Source organism: Anomaloglossus baeobatrachus, chromosome 4 (genome assembly GCF_048569485.1).
Source record: "Anomaloglossus baeobatrachus isolate aAnoBae1 chromosome 4, aAnoBae1.hap1, whole genome shotgun sequence".
Lineage (NCBI taxonomy): Eukaryota > Metazoa > Chordata > Amphibia > Anura > Aromobatidae > Anomaloglossus > Anomaloglossus baeobatrachus.
In genome coordinates this window covers 601,431,707-601,450,553 of record NC_134356.1, presented here as the reverse complement: position 1 = coordinate 601,450,553, position 18,847 = coordinate 601,431,707, and positions in this window count along the sequence as shown.

Below are 18,847 nucleotides of genomic sequence, written 5' to 3'. Positions count from 1 at the left end.
CTCTAGCACACGGTCGACTCCCCGTTCCGTTAGGTACCGGCTGACACAGCCGGTCATTAACGGAGATCACCGTTGCCATAGCAACGCAGTTAGCGGTGATGTCACCGCTAACCGCGGCTCCGAGAGCACCATTGCTATGGTAACACGTCTGTCAGCGTTACCGCTGTTACCGCTAGCAGCCAGCACTGATCACTCACGGAGTGAAGGCTGCACGCTGCTTCACGATTGTAGTGAGGATTGTAGTGAGGATGAGGTTCCCCAGCCCCAAGTGATGAGCTGGGGAATCTCATCCTCACTACAATCGTCACTACTACTACACTAGAAAGAAAGAAGACAGAAGAGCAGGATCGTGGACGGCTGACAGGGGGTAATAAAGATGGAGTCTCTAATGTGTCTGTGTATTTATTTCTATTAAAGTATTTTTTCTCTGTGTGGTGTTTTTTTTTAACCCTTTATTGGAGATTCTTTATGGCCGGGTCAAACGTGCCTGACATTAAGAATCTCTGGCTTAGTACTGGCTAGTAAAACAAAGCCAGTATTAACTCATGATTACCCAACAGGCCACTCGGCTCCAGGGCTGTTGGAAGAGTTGGATACAGCGCCAGATGATGGCGCTTCTATGAGAGCGCCATTTTCTGGGACGGCTGCGGACTGAAATCCGCAGCTGAGGCGCCCAGAAACCTCGGGCTAACCTGTGCTGCGGATTCCAATCCCCAGCTGCCTAGTTGTACCCGGCTGGACACAAAAATGGGGCGAAGCCCACGTCATTTGTTTTTTAATTATTTCATGAAATAAGTGAAATAATTAAAAAAAACGGGCTTCCCTATATTTTTGGTTCCCAGCCGGGTACAAATAGGCAACTGGGGGTTGGAGGCAGCCCGTGGCTGCCTGCTGTACCTGGCTAGCATACAAAAATATGGCGAAGCCCACGTCATTTTTTTGGTGGGCAAAAAAATTCTGCATACAGTCCTGGATGGAGTATGCTGAGCCTTGTAGTTCTGCAGCTGCTGTCTGCTCTTCTCCATACAGATAGACAGCAGCTGCAGAACTACAAGGCTCAGCATACTGCATCCAGGACTTTATGCAGAAGTTTTTTGCCCCCTGGATAAATTGTGTGGGCTTCGCCATATTTTTGTATGCTAGCCAGGTACAGCAGGCAGGTACGGCTGCCCCCAAGCCCCAGTTGCCTATTTGTACCCGGCTGGGAACCAAAAATAAAGGGAAGCCCTTTTTTTATTATTTCATGAATTTCATGAAATAATTAGAAAACAAATGACGTAGGCTTCGCCCCATTTTTGTGTCCAGCCAGGTACAACTAGGCAGCTGGGGATTGGAATCCGCAGCACAGGTTGGCCTGAGCTTTCTGGGCACCACTGCTGCAAATTGCAGTCTGCAGCCGCCTCAGAAAATGGCATTTTCATAGAAGCGCCATATTCTGGCGCTGTATCCAACTCTTCCAGCACCTGCCTGCTATACCTGGCTAGCATACAAAAATATGGCGAAGCTCACGTCCTTTTTTTGTAGTTTTTTGGCAAAAAAAATAAAAAATGCTTCCCTGGATTTTCCATTGCCAGTGAAGGTAACACCAAGCAGTGGGGGTTAGCAGCCAGTAGCTGCTTGGATTACCCTTAGCTAGCAATACAAAAAATGCAGCGGGAGCCCATATATATTTTTTTTAATTATTTATTTAAATAACTAAAAATAAAATGGGCTCCCCTGTATTTTGATTGCTGGACATCACAGTGCTGTAAAAATAAATCTTTAAAAAAATGAAGTAGCGCTCCGCGGTATTTTTGATTCTCAGCGCAGATAAAGCAGACATCTATGGGTTGCCACCCCCATCTGTCTGCCGTTACCTTGGTTGGCAATCAAAATACAGGGAAGCCCATTAATTTTTTCTATTTAAAAAATAGTTAAAAAAAAAATGACGTTGGGTCCCCCCATTTTTGATAGCCAGCTAGGGTAAAGCAGACGGCTGTAGCCTGAAAACCACAGCTGGCAGCTTTACCGTGGTTGGGGATCCAATGTGGAGGTCCCCTCAGGCTCTTTTTTATAATTATTTTATAAATATTAATAATTACACAATAAAAGTAGGGTCCCCCCCAAATTGGATCACCAGCCAAGGTAAAGCGGACAGCTGTGGTCTGGTATTCTCAGGGTGGGAAGGTCCATAGTTATTGGGCCTTCACAGCCTAAAAATAGCAGGCCGCAGGCACCCCAGACGTGGCGCATCCTCTAGATGCGCCAATCCTGGCGCTTCACAACAGCTCATCCCGTGCCCTGGTGCAGTGGCAAACGGGGTAATAAATCGGGTTGATACTAGCTGTAAAGTCACCTGAGATCAAGCCCAGCAGTTTGTGATGTCATGGCTAGTGATGAGCGAGTACTAAAAAGCTCGGGTGCTCGAAGCTCGGGCCGAGCATCCCAAGATACTCGTGTACTCGGGCCGAGCAACGAGCCCAATGTTATCCTATGGGAGACCCGAGTATTTTTGTGAAATGACCCCCCCGCAGCATGGAGAAACCCTAAAAATGTCACAAAAGTCTCAGAAGAGTGCTCAAATGACATGGCAACAGCATGGGGAAGACCCCTTGAAGCATTTATCACTGAAAAGTCACAGCTGTGAACAATTTTGTCCGCGTTTTACGCCATTTTTACGGACTCACCAGAAAACCTTCCAAAATGACCCCAAAATGATTTTTCATGGCGGAAATGTTAAGGGCACATACCCAATAGTGAGATAGAGCTGGTGTATGTTACTTTTTGAGATTAATACATGAAAGATTTTACGTGAAAACATTGTGTGGCACTCCGATGTCCCTGAGAAGAGACGTACATGAAGGCCTCTTGAGTCTAATGTGCCCATTTTGAGGAAGTGAGTCTTTGTAGTATTTTCCTTTGCCAGGGCAGTCCAAAATTGTGAGGTTCACCAATGCCCCTGCATACAGACGTGCATGAGGGCCTGTAAACCTGAAGTGCCCATTGGAAGGAAGTGGGTCTATTGTAGTATAGCCCTTAGGCAGGGCAGCCAAAAATTGGGAGGCTCCACGTTGTCCCTGGGTAGAGACGTGCATGAGGGCCTTTAAACCTGAAGTGCCCATTGTAAGGAAGTGGGTCTATTTCAGTATAGCCCTTTGCCAGGGCAGCCAAAAATTGGGAGGCTCCACATTGTCCCTGGGTAGAGGCGTGCATGAGGGCCTCAAAACATTAAGTGTCCATTTTAAGGAAGTGGGTGTATTATAGTATAGCCCTTAGGCAGGGCAGCCAAAAATTGGGAGGCTCCACGTTGTCCCTGGGTAGAGACGTGCATGAGGGCCTCAAAACATTAAGTGTCCATTTTAAGGAAGTGGGTGTATTATAGTATAGCCCTTAGGCAGGGCAGCCAAAAATTGGGAGGCTCCACGTTGTCCCTGGGTAGAGACGTGCATGAGGGCCTCAAAACATTAAGTGTCCATTTTAAGGAAGTGGGTGTATTATAGTATAGCCCTTAGGCAGGGCAGCCAAAAATTGGGAGGCTCCACGTTGTCCCTGGGTAGAGACGTGCATGAGGGCCTCAAAACATTAAGTGTCCATTTTAAGGAAGTGGGTGTATTATAGTATAGCCCTTAGGCAGGGCAGCCAAAAATTGGGAGGCTCCACGTTGTCCCTGGGTAGAGACGTGCATGAGGGCCTCAAAACATTGTTCCCATTGTAAAGGAGCGGGTCTCCTGTCGTTGTAATGTCCATTCTGCAAAGAATGGGCGAAAAAATTTACCACTGGGGGTATACCTGAAACAAAGGCCTAAGTATTGCAATTTGTAACGGTCATCATCATGGTGGCGCATGAGGAGAAGGAGGAGGAGTCCAACGATTATCCAAAGTCCAGAAGTGTGTACCCATGGGTGAGTGGAGGTACATGGCAAACTTTAAATTCCGCTCTCATTTGCTGGTGGTGTGGTGAAGTCTGGCCCAATCCAACCCTTGTTCATCTTGATCAGAGTCAGCCTGTCAGCATTTTCAGTTGACAGGCGGGTGCGTTTATCTGTAATGATTCCACCTGCGGCACTAAAAACACGCTCTGACAAAACGCTAGCAGCAGGGCAGGCCAGGACTTCCAAGGCGTAGAGAGCCAATTCATGCCACGTGTCCAGCTTGGATACCCAATAATTATAAGGCACAGAGGAATGTCGGAGTACTGTTGTTCGATCTGCAAGGTACTCCTTCAGCATCTGGGCAAACTTAGGATTTCTTGTGGCACTACCCCGCACCTCAGGGGCTGTGGTACGTGAGGGGCTGAGAAAACTGTCCCACATCTTAAAGACTGTTCCCCTACCTCTGGCGGATTGGACTTGTGCCTCTCTCGGCTGTACGCCTCGGTTGTCCACTGATTCATGACCTATGCCGCTAGCGTTTTGTGAGGGGAATGCTTTGCCTACTTCCGTGAGTATGGCCTTCCGAAACTGCTGCATTTTGGTTGACCTCTCCTCCACGGGAATAAGAGACAAAAAGTTCTCCTTGTAGCGTGGGTCTAACAGTGTTACCAACCAGTAATGATTGTCGGCCAAGATGTTCTTAATGCGAGGGTCACGAGACAGGCAGCTTACCATAAAGTCAGCCATGTGCGCCAGACTCTTAACAGCCAGGACTTCAGTAGCCTGACCAACAAGATGACTGAACATGCTGTCCTCCTCCTCCTCCTCCTCCTCCTCCTCATCTACCCTGTCCTCTGGCCAGCCACGCTGAACCGAGGATATGACTGGTGTGCATGTCATATCCTCAATTTGGCCGGAGAGTTGCTCCATGTCTTCATCCTCCTCCTCGTCATAGTCCTCCACTGCACGTTGTGATGAGACGAGGCTGGGCTGTGTGTTATCACCCACACCCACTACTGTTTCTTGCTGCAACTCATCGCGCTCCGCCTGCAATGCATCATGTTTGTTTTTCAGCAGAGACCGTTTTAGAAGGCAGAGTAGCGGTATGGTGACGCTAATAATGGCGTCATCACCACTCACCATCTTGGTAGAGTCCTCAAAGTTTTGGAGGATGGTACATAGGTCTGACATCCATCTCCACTCCTCAGGTGTTATGTGTGGAGTTTGACCCATTTCCCGACGGCTTAGGTGATGCAGGTACTCAACAACTGCCCTCTTCTGCTCACATATCCTGACCAACATGTGCAGAGTTGAATTCCAACGCGTGGGGACATCACACACCAGTCTGTGAGCCGGAAGATGCAAACGGCGCTGAAAGCCGGCAAGGCCGGCTGAAGCAGTAGGTGACTTTCGAAAATGTGCAGACAGGCGGCGAACTTTTACCAGTAGATCAGACAGCTCTGGGTATGACTTTATAAACCGCTGAACCACGAGGTTGAGCACATGGGCCACGCATGGAACATGTGTCAGCTGGCCTCGCCTCAAAGCCGCCACCAGGTTCCGGCCATTGTCACACACGACCTTTCCTGGCTTTAGGTTCAGAGGTGTGAGCCAGTGATCTGCCTGCTGTTTCAGAGCTGTCCACAGCTCTTCTGCATTGTGGGGTTTGTCACCTATGCAGATTAGCTTCAGCACAGCCTGTTGCCGCTTCGCCGAGGCAGTGCTGCAGTGCTTCCAGCTTGTGACTGGTGTGGAGGGCACAGTGGATGAGGATGCGCAGGAGGAGGAGGAGGCTGAAGAGCATGACATTCCGGAGCTGTAGAGTGTGGGTGAAACACTGACTGAGGTAGGGCCTGCAAACCTTGGTGTGGGAAGGACGTGTTCCGTCCCTCGCTCAGACTGGGTCCCAGCTTCCACAATATTAACCCAGTGTGCCGTCAACGAGATGTAGCGGCCTTGCCCACAAGCACTTGTCCACGTGTCTGTGGTTAGGTGGACCTTGGGTGAAACAGCGTTGTTCAGGGCACGTGTGATGTTTTGTGACACGTGGTTATGCAACGCGGGGACGGCACACCGGGAGAAATAGTGGCGGCTGGGGACCGAGTAACGTGGGACAGCTGCCGCCATCAGGTCACGGAATGCTTCAGTCTCCACCAGCCTAAAAGGCAACATTTCCAGCGCAAGCAGTCGCGAAATGTTAGCATTTAGAACTGTGGCATGTGGGGTGTTGGCAGTGTATTTGCGCCTGCGTTCAAAGGTTTGCTGAATGGATAACTGAACGCTGCGCTGGGACAAGGACGTGCTTGATGATGGTGTTCTTTCTGCGTAGGCAACTGCAGGTGCAGGAGTGGAGGAGGCTTGTTCGCAGGCAGCATGGACAGAGGATTGGCTCGCATGCACAACCAGCGAAGACGTAGCAGTGACATCAGCAAGCACTGCTCCTCGACTCTGTTGTACTTCCCACAAAGTCGGGTGCTTGGCTGACATGTGCCTGATCATGCTGGTGGTGGTCAGGCTGCTAGTTTTGGTACCCCTGCTGATGCTGGCACGGCAGGTGTTGCAAATGGCCTTTTTTGAATCATCTGGATCCAACTTAAAAAACTGCCAGACTCGGGAAGACCTAACATTTGTACAGGCACCTTGTGTCGTCGTGTTGTTCCGGGGAACGGTTGCCTGACTTCTGCCTGGGGCCACCACCCTGCTTCTTACTGCCTGTTGTGATGCTACGCCTCCCTCCCCCTGTGCACTGCTGTCCTCGCTCTGCATATCCTCCTGCCAGGTTGGGTCAGTTACTGGATCATCCACCACGTCGTCTTCCTCTTCCGCACCCTGCTCCTCCTCCTGACTTGCTGACAATTGTGTCTCATCATCGTCCACCACTTGTTGAGACACGTTGCCAACTTCGTGAGAACGTGGCTGCTCAAATATTTGGCCATCTGTACAGACGATCTCCTCATGACCCACTTCAATATGAGCTGGCGAGAGGCCAGAATGTGTGAATGGAAACGTGAACAGCTCTTCCGAGTGTCCAAGTGTGGGATCATTAATGTCCGAGGAGGACGTGTACTCAGCCTGGTGGTAGGAAGGAGGATCAGGTTCAGAAATGTGCGGTGCAGTATCACGGCTACTGACACTTGACCGTGTGGAAGACAGAGTGTTTGTGGTGGTGCCAATCTGACTGGAAGCATTATCTGCTATCCAACTAACAACCTGTTGACACTGGTCTTGGTTCAAGAGCGGTGTACTGCTGCGGTCCCCAAGAATTTGGGACAGGACGTGCGAGCGACTAGATGTGGCCCTTTGTTGTGGCGAAATTAGAGCTTGCCCACGACCTCGGCCTCTGCCTGCACCACCATCACGTCCACTTCCTTGTTCCTTGCCAATGCCCTTGCGCATTTTGCAATGCTGTGCACTGCTGACGTGTATATTCACTACTTGTGCGTTATATCAAAGTGTGTGGAAATTGCACACAAGTGCACCTGTACGCTGCCACCAACAGGCACACACGTGCGGTTTTAAAAACCAAGCACGGACGCAATAATAACCTAACAGGTTTTTTTGGGGAGCGACAATTACAGACAAGTCAGACACTATCTGGACTGTTTTACACTGTGTACACCAGCCCCATATATGATGAAGGCTGGTATACGGTCACCACTACCCTGCCTGCCTGCCTGCCTGTATACTGGTACAATAGTCCTGACAAGGACTCTTTTGGTCACTAGCCTGTATTCAGACCTGGCTATACCCTGCCTGTATATAGCAACAGTAGTCCTGAGAAGGACTCTGCTACTGTACTCCGACCTGGCTATACCCTGCCTGCCTGTATACAACTAGAATAGTCCTGAGAAGGACTTTTGGTCACACTGTTTGCAGCCCTGCAACTGAAAAAGCTATAAAGGGCCGCAAAGCTTTCCCTGAATCAGCGACACTCTCCCTGCACTCACTGTCTGGATAGCTGTGAGCAGAGCACAGCGCGCCGGCCGATATAAAGGCTCGGTCACGCTGTGCAGGCCGGCCAATCACTGCAATTCCACAACTAACAGGGCTGTGGCATTGCAGTGGTCTGCCAGCCAATCCCTGCATGAGGGCTGGCTCTCAAAAGAGCGCCAACATGCAGAAATGAAGACCACGAGTACAGCACGAGTATCGCGAGATTACTCGGTCCCCGCCGAGCAGCCCGAGTACAGCGATACTCGTGCGAGTACCGAGTAGTGACAAGCATGCTCGCTCATCACTAGTCATGGCGTCTATTAGATACCCAACATCATAAACTGTCAGTACTAACAAAAAAAAAAAATCGACAAAAGAAATTTATTTGAAAAAACAGTCCCCAAAACATTTCCTCTTTCACCAATTTATTGTAAGAAAAAAAATAAAGGGGTCCCACGATGACTCTGGACCGTCTAGAATATGGGGGGGAGACACTCAGGGAACGTATCCCCCATTTTCTAGGAGTGCGGACCCTTCATGTGAGGAGTGTGGGTGCAATGAATCTGCACTCACTCTTCTCGGGTCCACAGCAGCAGAGTCCATGTCGTAATGGTTGCTACCAAAGCTGCAATGCCCTGCTCATGAGGTAAGGGCATGCCTAATCAGGAGAACTACTGTAGAGGAAGCTCTGCTCACTGGTATATAGGTGCTCAGAGGTAATAATAGATAAAATTAGTGAGTAACCTCGGCACTCTAAATCTCCCAGACTAAGTCAGTAAGTCACAACGGATAGTAATGCAAAATCACTCTTTATTGGTCCGTATTAAGAAAAAAAAAATTTTCATAAGCATATATGTTTTTGTCCAAAACAAGTTACAAATGATGTTTCGGCCTGAGCCTTCGTCAGATTGGACTTATCTGCATGTAATCATGAAAAATGACAATAATCAGTATCACATAAGAGTGAGAGAACAATAAGATAAACTCGAACAATGTAGAGGTACAATTGGGATGCAGCAAAAAAATTGCAACACAGCAAGAAATGAAACACATGATACAAATGTCATAATACAGTACAAGGACAATATAGTAATGACAAATATGGGGTCAGAGTAGGCTTAGACAGCTCTGGTACGAAAGAGATGTCAATCATAAAGTAACATGTGCAGTAGGTGTAGAGCTACAGTTTGCATGGCAGAGCTAATGGGTAGACCGAACATAGAAAAAGAACGGAGAAAAAGTGGAGAAAAAGTGGAGAAAAAGTGGAAAAAAAGTGGAGAAAAAATGGAGAAAAAGTGGAGAAAAAGTGGAGAAAAAGTGGAGAAAAAGTGGAGAAAAAATAGAGAAAAAAATGGAGAAAAAGTGGAGAAAAAGTGGAGAGAAAAAGTGGAGAAAAAGTGGAGAAAAAGTGGAGAAAAAAATGGATAAAAAGTGGAGAAAAAGTGGAGAAAAAGTGGAGAAAAAGTGGAGAAAAAATGGAGAAAAAGTGGAGAAAAAAGTGGAGAAAAAGTGGAGAAAAAGTGGAGAAAAAGTTGAGAAAAAAATGGATAAAAAGTGGAGAAAAAATGGAGAAAAAGTGGAGAAAAAAATGGAGAAAAAGTGGAGAAAAAGTGGAGAGAAAAAGTGGAGAAAAAGTGGAGAAAAAGTGGAGAAAAAATGTAGAAAAAAATGTAGAAAAAGTGGAGAAAAAGTGGAGAAAAAGTGGAGAAAAAGTGGAGAAAAAAATGTAGAAAAAGTGGAGAAAAAATGTAGAAAAAGTGGAGACAAAGTGGAGAAAAAGTGGAGAAAAAAATGGATAAAAAGTGGAGAAAAAGTGGAGAAAAAATAGAGAAAAAAATGGAGAAAAAGTGGAGAGAAAAAGTGGAGAAAAAGTGGAGAAAAAAATGGATAAAAAGTGGAGAAAAAGTGGAGAAAAAGTGGAGAAAAAGTGGAAAAAAAAATGGAGAAAAAGTGGAGAAAAAAAGTGGAGAAAAAGTGGAGAAAAAGTGGAGAAAAAGTTGAGAAAAAAATGGATAAAAAGTGGAGAAAAAATGGAGAAAAGGTGGAGAAAAAAATGGAGAAAAAGTGGAGAAAAAGTGGAGAGAAAAAGTGGAGAAAAAGTGGAGAAAAAGTGGAGAAAAAATGGAGAAAAAAATGTAGAAAAAGTGGAGAAAAAGTGGAGAAAAAGTGGAGAAAAAGTGGAGAAAAAAATGTAGAAAAAGTGGAGAAAAAATGTAGAAAAAGTGGAGACAAAGTGGAGAAAAAGTGGAGAAAAAAATGGATAAAAAGTGGAGAAAAAGTGGAGAAAAAAAGTGGAGAAAAAGTGGAGAAAAAGTGGAGAAAAAGTGGAGAAAAAGTGGAGAAAAAATGGAGGAAAAAATGGAGAAAAAAATGGAGAAAAAGTGGAGAAAAGGTGGAGAAAAAGTGGAGAAAAAGTGGAGAAAAAAATGGAGAAAAAGTGGAGAGAAAAAGTGGAGAAAAAGTGGAGAAAAAAGTGGAGAAAAAGTGGAGAAAAAGTGGAGAAAAAGTGGAGAAAAAGTGGAGAAAAAAATGGATAAAAAGTGGAGAAAAAGTGGAGAAAAAGTGAAGAAAAAGTGGAGAAAAAGTGGAGAAAAAGTGGAGAAAAAGTGGAGAAAAAAATGTAGAAAAAGTGGAGAAAAAATGTAGAAAAAGTGGAGACAAAGTGGAGAAACAGTGGAGAAAAAGTGGAGAAAAAGTGGAGAAAAAGTGAAGAAAAAGTGGAGAAAAAGTGGAGAAAAAAATGTAGAAAAAGTAGAGAAAAAATGTAGAAAAAGTGGAGAAAAAATGTAGAAAAAGTGGAGAAAAAGTTGAGAAAAAGTGGAGAAAAAATGGAGAAAAAGTGGAGAAAAAGTGGAGAAAAAGTGGAGAAAAAAATGGAGAAAAAGTGGAGAAAAAGTGGAGAAAAAATGGAGGAAAAAAAATGGAGAAAAAGTGGAGAAAAAGTGGAGAAAAAGTGGAGAAAAAAATGGATAAAAAATGGAGAAAAAAGTGGAGAAAAAGTGGAGAAAAAGTGGAGAAAAGTGGAGAAAAAGTGGAGAAAAAAATGGATAAAAATTGGAGAAAAAGTGGAGAAAAAGTGGAGAAAAAATGGAGGAAAAAAATGGAGAAAAAGTGGAGAAAAAGGGGAGAAAAAGTGGAGAAAAAGTGGAGAAAAAAATGGATAAAAAATGGAGAAAAAAGTGGAGAAAAAGTGGAGAAAAAGTGGAGAAAAGTGGAGAAAAAGTGGAGAAAAAAATGGATAAAAATTGGAGAAAAAGTAGAGAAAAAGTGAAGAAAAAGTGGAGAAACAAATGTAGAAAAAGTGGAGAAAAAATGGAGAAAAAGTGGAGAAAAAAATGGATAAAAAGTGGAGAAAAAGTGGAGAAAAAAAGTGGAGAAAAAAATGTAGAAAAAGTGGAGAAAAAATGGAGAAAAAATGGATAAAAAGTGGAGAAAAAGTGGAGAAAAAGTGGAGAAAAAGTGGAGAAAAAAATGGAGAAAAAGTGGAGAAAAAATGGAGAAAAAGTGGAGAAAAAAGTGGAGAAAAAGTGGAGAAAAAGTGGAGAAAAAGTTGAGAAAAAAATGGATAAAAAGTGGAGAAAAAATGGAGAAAAAGTGGAGAAAAAAATGGAGAAAAAGTGGAGAAAAAGTGGAGAGAAAAAGTGGAGAAAAAGTGGAGAAAAAGTGGAGAAAAAGTGGAGAAAAAATGGAGAAAAAAATGTAGAAAAAGTGGAGAAAAAGTGGAGAAAAAGTGGAGAAAAAGTGGAGAAAAAAATGTAGAAAAAGTGGAGAAAAAAATGTAGAAAAAGTTGAGACAAAGTGGAGAAAAAGTGGAGAAAAAAATGGAGAAAAAGTGGAGAAAAAGTGGAGAAAAAAAGTGGAGAAAAAGTGGAGAAAAAGTGGAGAAAAAGTGGAGAAAAAATGGAGGAAAAAATGGAGAAAAAAATGGAGAAAAAGTGGAGAAAAGGTGGAGAAAAAGTGGAGAAAAAGTGGAGAAAAAAATGGAGAAAAAGTGGAGAAAAAGTGGAGAAAAAAGTGGAGAAAAAGTGGAGAAAAAGTGGAGAAAAAGTGGAGAAAAAAATGGATAAAAAGTGGAGAAAAAGTGGAGAAAAAGTGAAGAAAAAGTGGAGAAAAAGTGGAGAAAAAGTGGAGAAAAAAATGTAGAAAAAGTGGAGAAAAAATGTAGAAAAAGTGGAGACAAAGTGGAGAAACAGTGGAGAAAAAGTGGAGAAAAAGTGGAGAAAAAGTGAAGAAAAAGTGGAGAAAAAGTGGAGAAAAAAATGTAGAAAAAGTGGAGAAAAAATGTAGAAAAAGTGGAGAAAAAATGTAGAAAAAGTGGAGAAAAAGTGGAGAAAAAGTGGAGAAAAAATGGAGAAAAAGTGGAGAAAAAGTGGAGAAAAAGTGGAGAAAAAAATGGAGAAAAAGTGGAGAAAAAGTGGAGAAAAAGTGGAGAAAAAGTTGAGAAAAAAATGGATAAAAAGTGGAGAAAAAGTGGAGAAAAAGTTGAGAAAAAAATGGATAAAAAGTGGAGAAAAAATGGAGAAAAAGTGGAGAAAAAAATGGAGAAAAAGTGGAGAAAAAGTGGAGAGAAAAAGTGAAGAAAAAGTGGAGAAAAAGTGGAGAAAAAGTGGAGAAAAAAATGTAGAAAAAGTGGAGAAAAAATGTAGAAAAAGTGGAGACAAAGTGGAGAAACAGTGGAGAAAAAGTGGAGAAAAAGTGGAGAAAAAGTGAAGAAAAAGTGGAGAAAAAGTGGAGAAAAAAATGTAGAAAAAGTGGAGAAAAAATGTAGAAAAAGTGGAGAAAAAATGTAGAAAAAGTGGAGAAAAAGTGGAGAAAAAGTGGAGAAAAAATGGAGAAAAAGTGGAGAAAAAGTGGAGAAAAAGTGGAGAAAAAAATGGAGAAAAAGTGGAGAAAAAGTGGAGAAAAAGTGGAGAAAAAGTTGAGAAAAAAATGGATAAAAAGTGGAGAAAAAGTGGAGAAAAAGTTGAGAAAAAAATGGATAAAAAGTGGAGAAAAAATGGAGAAAAAGTGGAGAAAAAAATGGAGAAAAAGTGGAGAAAAAGTGGAGAGAAAAAGTGGAGAAAAAGTGGAGAAAAAGTGGAGAAAAAATGGAGAAAAAAATGTAGAAAAAGTGGAGAAAAAGTGGAGAAAAAGTGGAGAAAAAGTGGAGAAAAAAATGTAGAAAAAGTGGAGAAAAAAATGTAGAAAAAGTGGAGACAAAGTGGAGAAAAAGTGGAGAAAAAAATGGATAAAAAGTGGAGAAAAAGTGGAGAAAAAAAGTGGAGAAAAAGTGGAGAAAAAGTGGAGAAAAAGTGGAGAAAAAATGGAGGAAAAAATGGAGAAAAAAATGGAGAAAAAGTGGAGAAAAGGTGGAGAAAAAGTGGAGAAAAAGTGGAGAAAAAAATGGAGAAAAAGTGGAGAAAAAGTGGAGAAAAAAGTGGAGAAAAAGTGGAGAAAAAGTGGAGAAAAAGTGGAGAAAAAAATGGATAAAAAGTGGAGAAAAAGTGGAGAAAAAGTGAAGAAAAAGTGGAGAAAAAGTGGAGAAAAAGTGGAGAAAAAAATGTAGAAAAAGTGGAGAAAAAATGTAGAAAAAGTGGAGACAAAGTGGAGAAACAGTGGAGAAAAAGTGGAGAAAAAGTGGAGAAAAAGTGAAGAAAAAGTGGAGAAAAAGTGGAGAAAAAAATGTAGAAAAAGTGGAGAAAAAATGTAGAAAAAGTGGAGAAAAAATGTAGAAAAAGTGGAGAAAAAGTGGAGAAAAAGTGGAGAAAAAATGGAGAAAAAGTGGAGAAAAAGTGGAGAAAAAGTGGAGAAAAAAATGGAGAAAAAGTGGAGAAAAAGTGGAGAAAAAGTGGAGAAAAAATGGAGGAAAAAAAATGGAGAAAAAGTGGAGAAAAAGTGGAGAAAAAGTGGAGAAAAAGTGGAGAAAAAAATGGATAAAAAAAGGAGAAAAAAGTGGAGAAAAAGTGGAGAAAAAGTGGAGAAAAGTGGAGAAAAAGTGGAGAAAAAAATGGATAAAAAGTGGAGAAAAAGTGGAGAAAAAAAGTGGAGAAAAAAATGTAGAAAAAGTGGAGAAAAAATGGAGAAAAAATGGATAAAAGGTGGAGAAAAAGTGGAGAAAAAGTGGAGAAAAAGTGGAGAAAAAGTGGAGAAAAAAATGGAGAAAAAGTGGAGAAAAAGTGGAGAAAAAATGGAGAAAAAAATGGAGAAAAAGTGGAGAAAAAGTGGAGAAAAAGTGGAGAAAAAGTGGAGAAAAAAATGGATAAAACATGGAGAATAAAATGGAGAAAAAGTGGAGAAAAAGTGGAGAGAAAGTGGAGAAAAAGTGGAGAAAAAGTGGAGAAAAAGTGGAGAAAAAGTGGAGAAAAAATGGAGAAAAAGTGGAGAAAAAGTGGAGCACCCTTTGGTGCCTTTCATGTGGCACTAAGGGGGGCTTAGCTTTGTATTTAGCCAAAAAAATGAAAAAAAAAATGACGTAGGGTTCCCCCTAGTTTTGTAGCCAGCTAGGGTAAAGCAGACGGCTGCAGCCTGCAGACCACAGCTGGCAACCTCACCTTGGCTGGTAATCCAAAACTGAGGGCACCCCACGCTGTTATTTTAAATTAAATAAATAATTTTAAAAAAAAACACGTAGGGGTCCCCCAAAATTGGATCACCAGCCAAGGTAAAGCAGACAGCTGGGGCCTGATATTCTCAGACTAGGGAGATCCATGGTTATTGGACTCTCCCAAGCCTAAAAATAGCAGGCCGCAGCCGCCCCAGAAGTGGCGCATCCATTAGATGCGCCAATCCTGGTGCTTCGCCCCAGCTCATCCCGCGCCCTGGTGCGGTGGCAAACGGGGTAATATATGGGGTTAATACCAGATGTGTAATGTCACCTGGCATCAAGCCCTGGGGTTGGTGAGGTCAGGCGTCTATCAGATACCCGACATCACCAACCCAGTCAGTAATAAAAAAAAATAGACGACAAACACATTTTTATTTGAAAAAACACTCTCCAAAACATTCCCTCTTTAACCAATTTATTAGAATGAAAAACAAATCCAGGTCTGCTGTAATCCAAGGGGTTGCCATGACGATCCACACTGTCCCAGTCAATGAAGAGCAGGATGTTCCCCATTGGCTGGGAGAGCAGTGCAGTGACCTGAGCTAACATCAATGGGTCAGCCCAGGTCACTGCAGGGGATGAGAAGTGCTGCTGTCAGCGAGGTACATTACCTGCGCTGATCTCCAGCACACTGACAGCCCCTGTCACTGAGTTCAATGACCTCCGCCTTCACAGCCAAATATCGCGAGAGGCCCGTGACGTCACCGCTAGTCAGTCTCGGGTCGGAAGCGAGAGAAGGTGATGTGACAAGCGGCGGCCATGGAGGACAGTGACAGCGCTGAGGTCGGGATGGCGGGACTTCATCACCGCAGGTAAGCCGAGCGGGACCATGTGTGTGTGTGTGTGTGTGTGTGTGTGTGTGTGTGTGTATGTGTACATGCCGCGGGCAGGAGGGGGTGGAGCGAGCTGAGCGGGGAAGTGTGGGCTTCCTGCACGTAACTAAGATAAACATCGGGTTACTAACCAAAGCGCTTTGCTTGGATACCCGATGTTTATCTTGGTTACCAGCTTCTGGCAGGCTGCCAGCGATGGCTCCTGCACACTGTAGCTGTAAAAAGCCCTGCTTTTTGCTGCTAGAACCGTTCTCGAACGTATCTAGAACTATCGAGCTTTTGCAAAAAGCTCGAGTTCTAGTTCGATCTCGAACAGCCCCCAAAATCACTCGAGCCTAGAACTGTAGAACCTCGAACCACGAACCGCGCTCAACTCTAGTGCAGATGCCAATCCCGGACATACATACATACATACACACATTCAGCTGTATATATTAGACTAGCTGTACTACCTGGCTTCGCCCGGGTTAATAACTGCTGTTAACAAAATAGAATGTATTAACAAAAATGTATTCTGCACACAAAAAACACAAAACAAATAGATATAAATGTAATTATGTCTGTCTCCCCCTCTGTATATATCTCTCTGTCTCTCTCTCTATCTCTTTGTCTGTCTCTTTCCCTGTCTGTCTCTGACTGTCTCTTTCTCCATCTGTCTATCTATCTCTTTCCCTGTCTGTCTGTTTCCCTCTATTTCCCTCTCTTTCCCTGTCTGTCTCTTTCCCTCTTTCCCTGTGTCTGTCTTTGTCTGTTTCTTTACCTGTCTTTGTCTGTCTCTTACCCTGTCTGTCTCTTTCCCTCTTTCCCTGTCTGTCTCTTTCCCTGCATCTGTCTCTTTGTCTGTGTCTGTCTCTTAACCTGTCTCTCTCTTTCCCTCTCTCTCCCTGTCTGACTTTTTGTCTGTGTCTGTCTCTTTGTGTCTATCTCTTACCCTGTCTGTGTCTGCCTCTTACCTTGTCTGTGTCTGCCTCTTACCCTGTCTGTGTCTGCCTCTTTCCCTGTCTGTGTCTGTCTCTTTCCCTCGCTGCATTGTGACACGCCAACATTCCATTTAAGGGCGTGGCTGCGCATTGTTCTGAAGTTCTGGCTGCACTGTGGCTCCCAGCTCCATTTGCTTTAATGGAGGCAGGTTTTTTGGTGAATAACTGTAAAGCGCAGGGTTAACATTTCCCCTCAAAACATAGCCTATGACGCTCTCAGGGTCCAGAAGTGTGAGGGTGCAAAATTTTGTGCCTGTAGCTGTGACGGTGAAGATGCCAATCCCGGACATACATACATACATACATACATACACACACACATTCAGCTTTATATATTAGATTACACTGTCAAATATTCAGTGTTGTCCTAATAAAAGACATAAAATATTTACAAAAATGTGAAGGGTGTTTTCAGCCTGTGTATTTAAAGTGACATTTCTGCACCAAATCTGCGTCTTCTGGCAGAAAAACAATCAAATTGTTTTTTTAAAGTTCCGATTTTTTTCACCACTAAGATAAAAAAGAATGAGCAGTTTGATATTGCCACAATCTTATTGATGAGGAGAATCATATTACCAGATCATTTTACCACATGTGCAGTTTTTCACAATTTTACCACACAGACTTTTTTTCCCATTTTTCAGTACACGATGTGGTAAAATGAACAATGTCATTCAGAAGTATAACTTGAAGCTCTTCAAACCAGGAGAGGAAAAAATTAAAACACAAAAAGAGCAATTGGTGATGTTAGGAAAGGGGTTAAAGAGTTTTCTGCAGCTGATAAAAAATTACTTCAAAGGGATCAGTCTGGATTAAAAGAAATTCAAAAACGATCCCCAAAGTTCTCTGTCAAGACGTGACTGTAGGACAGTGAGGGACTGAGGCTCCTTGTCCCTCATGCTAGGGGACTCTATGCTATCCCTGTTCTCAGGGTTAACACTAATAGTCAAGATGCCTGAGTCTCATGGTTGACTATACTACAGAGCTAATCTGTTTACCCAGGAAGCAAGGGGCAGGAGTGTGATGGAAATGCAGATTCAGACAGTAAAGGAAATACAGAAACTCAGACACACTGCAAAGTCACAGGAACAAACAGTAAGAAACTAAGTAGAAAAGATAAAGCAGTAAAGCCTGCTTTACATGTTACGATTCTGCATACGATATCGTATGCGATCGTAAACGCCCCCATCGTATGTGTGACATGTTCAATTTGTTGAACGTGTCACACAAATGATTAACCCCCGTCACACGTACTTACCAGTCCATACAACCTCGATGTGGGCGGCGAACGTCCACTTCCTGGAGTGGGAGGGACGTTCGGCGTCACATCGACATCACACGGCAGCCGGCCAATAGAAGTGGAGGGGCGGAGATGAGCGGGACGTAAACATCCCGCCCAACTCATTCCTTCTGCATTGCTGGCCAGGAGCCGCAGGACGCAGGTAAGATCTGTTCATCGTTCCCGTGGTGTCACACACTGCGATGTGTGCTACCCCGGGTACAATGAACAATCTGACGTTCAATTCATGAGGAATGAACGACGTGCATGCGATGAACGTTTTACCGTTCAATCGCAATAGCACGTAGCTGTTACACACTACAATGTACCTTACGATGCCGGATGTGTGTCACTTATGACGTGACCCCGCTGACACATCGTAAGATATATTTTAGCGTGTAAAGCGGGCTTAAGGCAGTAACAAAAGGACAAGGCATAGCACTACAACCCCTCAGAGCAATTAGGCACAATAACCACCAGTAAGTCTGGATCAAACCTCCTCTCCAGACAGGTATAAACAAGCTATAGCTGGCACTAATGGAAGTATAAAGCCACCATATATAGGAGGGGAGTGAATATTAATAGCTCTCCCAAAGCATGTGACTAAAAAGGATTAACAAGTGGAGCTGTAATGCTTCCTAGCCTGCCTCTTAACTACAAGTAAGCGGATTGATGCCTGTGTCTCCCTGTGCTGATCACATATATGAGAAAAGTTAGAAGGCACAGTGCATGAATCTGGAGATTACACAGATCCTCACACCACCATGACAGTCAGAGATACTTGCAAAAAATCCTTGGGACATTCTCAGTACAATACGTATTCAGTCCCTACTGTCTATAATCTGTCCCCTTATTTTTCCTAATATGTATTCAGTATAGGTTGAAAAAAGTATGGGACACATGGAAAGGAATTTTACTATAGGAACAGACTACGTATGGTTTGATTATACCCTGTAACCATGAAGAATATAGGCAATAATGGGACCGCTAGAAAAACGGTGGGATATGTTTAATAATGATGTGTGATACTTGTAATTTGCACTAAGTCTGTGTGAATAAGGTGCTAGCAATTGTTAGAAATTCCCACTTTCCTTAACCACAAACATTTTCTAAAGAAATGCTATATTCTAAGGGCAGAATTTAACAACCGAATGAAGGAGAAACTTTTTGACCATAAGGTGGAAATCTTTCAATTTCTGGTGGTAATGCTCTCGACAATGATTAAGTTTTACAATGGTTTCCCATTATTACCTGAAAACATTGATGTTTGGTTAAAGTATAAATCGCATGGATAGTTGAAGTTTAAAATGCTGTAAAAACTAAGATGGATATTTCGTCATTTCACAAAGTTATACCTTTTCACCTCCACTACCTTTATTTGATTAGTC